Consider the following 5,933-nt stretch of genomic DNA (forward strand, 5'->3'; position numbering starts at 1 on the left):
GGCCCGGCACCGGCAGCCCCGGCCCGGCACCGGCAGCCCCGGCCCGGCACGGGCGCAGCGTCGGCGGAAGGCGGCGCAGCGGAGCGAGGCGGCTCCGTGAGGGGGCTGCCGTCCCTGAGGGGACTCACACCTCAGGGAGGGTCCCGGCCCGCAGCGTCTTGCTGTGCCCCATCGGGTTTCTCGAGAGACGCGCATGAAGGAGTTGACAGAAATCAAACAATTAAAAAATTTACGACGCACCTTTTGACTAACAGCCACCTCTTCGGGACAATATATGCTTCATATATGATCAGTTAATAGCTTCGAATGTGTCTTCTCATAAATATTTTGCAGGAGTGCTTATGTGCGGAGAAAGCATTCCTTCCCTAGTCACACCCATCTCAGTGACTGGGGTTGGCAGGAGCTCAGGACGTCTTACAGGCCAACCCCTGCCCAGGCAGGGCCAGCCTGAGCCAGCTGCCCGAAACCAAGGCCAGATGAGTTTTGAGTATCTCCAAGGATGAAAGATTCATGACCAACCTGCTCAGGTGTTTGACCACTCTGACAATGAAAACGTGTTTCCTTCTGTTCACGTGGATTTTCTTGTCTTTCAGTTTGTGCCCATTGACTCGCATCCTTTCCCAGGGAACCACTGAGTTCCCTCTCATTTTCTGATTAGGTCTTCATTCCCTCCCATTTATGGATTAACCAACCCTTCTCTTCCACAGGCTAAACAGTCTCAGCTTTCCAAGCCTCTGCTCATGCAGTCAGTCTGCTGTCTGAGACACCAATGTCTTACACTGCTTTTCTCCCTCAAAGTCTACCAATGAGAGTGAATGGCAATAAATCTATGATTGTTAATTAAACAATTACAGCCTTCTGCACAGAGTGTGTCAAAATGTGCCATTTAGGTATTAAATGTGTCAATTAGGTATTTCTTCAGTGTGAATCTGGTCTATAAATCTACAATACCAAGATCTTACAAAGCTGTGGAGTTGCTGTGTCTGAAGTAGCTCTTGGCAGCTGACAGTCCCAGTTCACCTAAGGTTGCTCATTCAACACTGTCATGTCTGTAGCCAGAGAATATTTACTGTTAAATAGTCATTATTAACTATTAAATTGAATATTTTCTATTTATTAGTCATTATGTCTGGTTCCAGTACAAAGGATGACTTTATTAGATATGAGCTCTGTAAAAGCTTAAGGTAAAAGAACACAGAAGCTGAGCTGTACCACTGAGTACAGAATATTGATATAAAAGCTATATTTTGAAAGGATGAAACATATTCAGTTAAACACATTGTTCTTCAAGTGCAGCACCAGGTCTAAAATGTCTTTAGACCAGAGTTAACAACATGAAGCTGCATTTTGCTTGCTCTGTCCTCAAAAATACTGCCTTTAGTCCAGGAAACTATGTGAATGATTTGTTTGTTGACCATATAACTCATACTATTTGAATAGTCATACTGTTTTATTAAGGTTGTGTTCTGCTTTTCAGTGAGTTGCAGAAAACGACTGCAGAACTTGAAAAAATACTGTTTTTATTCCACATAAAAGTTTGCTCATAGTCAGGACAACCTCCTCCCGGATACAAAACTCCATGTCTTCAGGACCTCACATTTCAAGGAAACTAGCTATAACCAAGCAAAAAGCTTTTGGGGTTTCACCAGTTACTTGGTGGCAGCATCAGATGACATTGACTTCAAAATCAATGTATTAAAGATGTATTTGGCTTTAAGTACCACCCTTATTTCCTCCCATAAACAAATCTGGCTGTCTAGAATATAACACAGAATCTCAGCTGTACTAGTCCTATTATTAGTTTGTGCTATCTTTATGTATATACACTTGAGAAGTAAAGCAAACACATCTGTGTCCATGTCTAAGATCAGGACATGTCTTCCCCCAGCTTTCACATTTAAAATTAAAAGATTATATTGGACCTTATGCTTCTGATATAAAGAGGTGGTTTGGGAAAAGTGCTAGTGGGGTCTCCCTGGAAATTATGTTCTGCATGGATGTCCTGATTTTCAATGAATTATGTTTCTCCCAGAAGTAAAATTTTCTGTTCCCTTTAAATTCTACATGTTAACTTGGATTTTTCAAATGTCTTAGTTTTGTGTTTGGGATTTATTTAAATTCCATATCTCAGAATAAAATGTATTTTCTTTAGATGTACCTTTGTATTAGTTCTTTTCACTAAAGTTGGAACACGTGGGAAGAGAGTAAAATATATGAAGCCACAGCAAACATTTCCTCACATTTTAAAGAGATCTGTTTTTTCTTTTGAGTTCATTTTTGGAAAGAGATTTAGGTAGCTATTGGCTGTTAGCTTTATTCCAAATCTTTACATTTTAAATCATGCTAGCCAATTAGCTAATTTAAATCTCCTTTCTTTTGCTAACACTCTCTATACTAATTTAGGTAATATAATTGGACATTTGTTCAAGAATATTCTTTTTTCAAAATCAATTTAATTTGAAAATATTTTCCCCCAAGTATTCAGGAAGTCATTATCTCAACTATTGATGTTGGAAAATCAACAATTAACAAACAAATCAAAATTAACAAACAAAATCAAAATTAACTCTTTGTTAAGCACGGGGGTATTTTTAACAAAACTTGTAGCTTTTCCTGATCAACTGACTGGGAACTAAATATGTTTAGTACTTGATGCTGCAGAATTCTTAAAAATCCTGCCTGTGGTGGGAGCATCAGAAGAGAAGGCTGTTGCCTCAAATCAGGATACACAGTATGGGACAAAAGGACTTCATGCTCTTCTGTAGAAGTGACATGGTCAGTGAGTAGCTGAAGAATGACACCAACTGTGCTGAATGCAGCCTGCACGTTGTAATACAGCATGGGAAACAAGGAAAGTGACTGCAACATTCTGGTAAGATTCCCAGGCCCCACCCACTGCAATATGAGATTAAAGTACAAAATAAGCAGAAAATAAACCTGCAAGGCTTCAAATGTCACTACAGGATTATTATCAACTGTCTGAATGAATAATGCAATATCTCAGTTCTGGAGCTTACCCAGGACAGATGTCTCATCAAGGGCAAACTTGCTCCCTGTGACATCAAATGACTCCAAAAGATGTGTGAACTGCAAGGCCCAGCAAGTGACAGAGTAGTGAAACATTTTCTGACATGAGCAAATAGAAAGCTTGCCGCAAGCCTGTGGCACTCAGCCTGAAGCACGAGGTGCTGAAAAAAGGCCAGGAGAGATTAGGAAGGGTTGAGTTTATTTGCTCTCAATACTGTTAAGCAAGATGGCAACTTGACAGCCTAGATGCAAAAAAACTTTCTGCCTGGCCAAGTTAAAAATAAAAAAGAAAAAAACTGTAAAAATGGGGGAATCTTGGTGAAGAATTTCTGTTGCAATTGTAACAGATCCTGCCGGAAAGTCAAGATATTTGTCAAGAGGGACCAAGAAAAGATGCTTGTAAAACTATCTTAAAGGAGTAGGTCTGTAAGGTTTCTGGGATATTTTTATCACCTGTGAATAAAGTTATTTTCAGAGGTCCTCCTTTTCAGATGTTACTAAGTGCTAATGAAATAATACTTGCTTGATAATTATGATTCAACAATTTCTGTGTCAAATAATTATCTTACTAGAAGTTATTATCTTATTCTAATTAGCTTATAGACGTTTTGACAGGACAGTGTTATGGGCCTTTTGCACCTCAGAGTGCAATTTTCCTGAACATCCCAAAAGGTGTCTATGTAGTATTCTGTGATTAAAGAAGAGACAAAGAATTCTGCCAGTGGTTTAACTGGGTTTGGAAGCTAAAACACCAAATAACCACTTGCTCACTGCCCCCAGTGGAATGAGGCAGAGAATCAGCAAAAAGGTAAAACTCATAGGTTGAGATAAGTACACATTCATAGAACAGAAAAGGAAAGGAAAATAATAACAGCAACTATAAAAGAATATACCAAAGTTCACCATCTTCTCTCCAATGCCAAGCCAGTTCCTGAGCACTGCCCTAATGTTTTATTCTGTAAATAATCCCATGTAAAATCATCATGATATTCATGCTAGCAACTAATAATTCTACCTTATATCACTTGTACCTATCAAGAAACACATTCATTTCTAGGGAAGAAATTTACAATTTTTAATTAGGAAAGACTTCCTATTAACTCAGAGTTTTCATATTTATAAAAAGTACTTTTTTAGATGAATAGATTTTTCCCCTCCCAATTTCTGCCAGATATTTCTTTGTGCTTGTTATTTTGCCAAAGTACAGCTCCCAGAGATAAATTATTATATGGGCTACATCTAATCCTCTGTCCCTCAAAAACCTGCAAAATGTGTCTCAGTCATATTTCTGATTATGCAAAATGTCATCAAAAGTAACTCCTCCACTACAAATTAATTTTAAATCCATATTTTTGTAAGTCTGAGTTATAATTTCTTAAAGACGTGGGCCTATCTCTATTGTGTTGCTTTGCTTTCTTTTGTTACTAACAGCATTTTTTTGGTGAATGTGAGAATGCACAGCTTGTTCCTGACAGTGTCCAGTCGATGTGTTGTGCTGCGTTCTCAGCCAGTGGGGCACATTTTGTAGGGGACTGAGATGTCATAGGAGACGTTGGAAAAGGGTAACATACTTCTAAAAGAGTCAAAACTGCATTTGGATTCATGTTTATTTCATGTTTCTCAGTTCTTCTGTTTTGAAACACAGATTGCTCGCAGCCATTGCCCAAGCTGCCTGTTATGAAAGTCAGGTTGCATCTCTTAGGGATAGTGCCAAATCCATGGGGAAGCTCTGTGTGCTCGCATGGTTGTTTGAAAAGCGTCAGGAGAAGATTGTGTGCCAAGCAAACTGGTCAAGGCTGGCATATACAAAGGCCCAAGGGATTTGAAGAATATTATAAAGAATGATAACAACAGTTTTCAAAACAAGGACAAAACCTCAGGGCTTGAAAGAGCTGAAATTATTCAGTTACTGTAGGTTGAATTTATTGCGCTCCAGCCTACTGAAGGGTTTTTGTTGTGATTTCTGCATTCCTCCCTCTTTTAATCTATTCAAAATCCAGCTGTCACAAATAGCCTCTTGCTTTTTCTACTTTACACATTTCTTTAAATCACAAATGGATTGTACTGCCCAAGTGGGGAGTGAAGGAGATTATGTGAGAGAAGATATCAAGCAGAGAGAGATGGAGCATTCAAAAATAGCTCTTTACGATATTTAATTATAAAGGAAAAAAAGGTTTTCATTTACTGAACTGGACAATGCAAATACTTACTGGGTCATAGAGTAGCCATTGTTTTTTTTCTTTCCTGCTTTTCCTATTATCTGCAAGGTCTGTTTGTAATATTTTATTTCTGATTGTGTTCTTGGGAGAACAATGTGTGTTTGGGTGGGCACTGCTGTCCTGGAGCCTTTTTTCTGATTAGGCCTTTCAACTTGTGCAGTAAACCAAGTTCAGTTAGTGGGAATGGAAAGTAACCCACAAAATAGGAGATGATGAAAACATTTTGGTGAAAATGACAGTTAATGCTGAATTGGAATTTCACTAAACTTTATGTAGCAGTCCGTGTCACTTTAGTGTAGTTAAGACCGTCAGTACTTTCATAATTCTGCCGCACTATGATCAAAATGCTAGTCTCTGTTTTTTTCTCATCCATTAATTTCCTAAAGTTGACCTATAATACTTAAAAGTGACAAATGTTTGATTTTTTTTCCTCTGTTGCCAGTGATTTGCAGCTTTGTCACAGAATGAGAGAAGCAGTTGCTGAAAATTAAGGGAAGTCCCTTCTCACAGTATCCAACACCCACCCATATGCTTATTTCAAACTTTCTGCCTTTCTTTCCATTAGGCACCAAAGGAAACAAAATAACAGCCATACAAAAATTTTTCCGTCTTTGAATGCTAGATTTCTGTATTCTAGGAGCCCAGTACCCACTGACAGCTTGGTTATAGCTGCACCTCCATAGCAAC

This window comes from Zonotrichia albicollis, chromosome 1, assembly GCF_047830755.1.
Source record: "Zonotrichia albicollis isolate bZonAlb1 chromosome 1, bZonAlb1.hap1, whole genome shotgun sequence".
Lineage (NCBI taxonomy): Eukaryota > Metazoa > Chordata > Aves > Passeriformes > Passerellidae > Zonotrichia > Zonotrichia albicollis.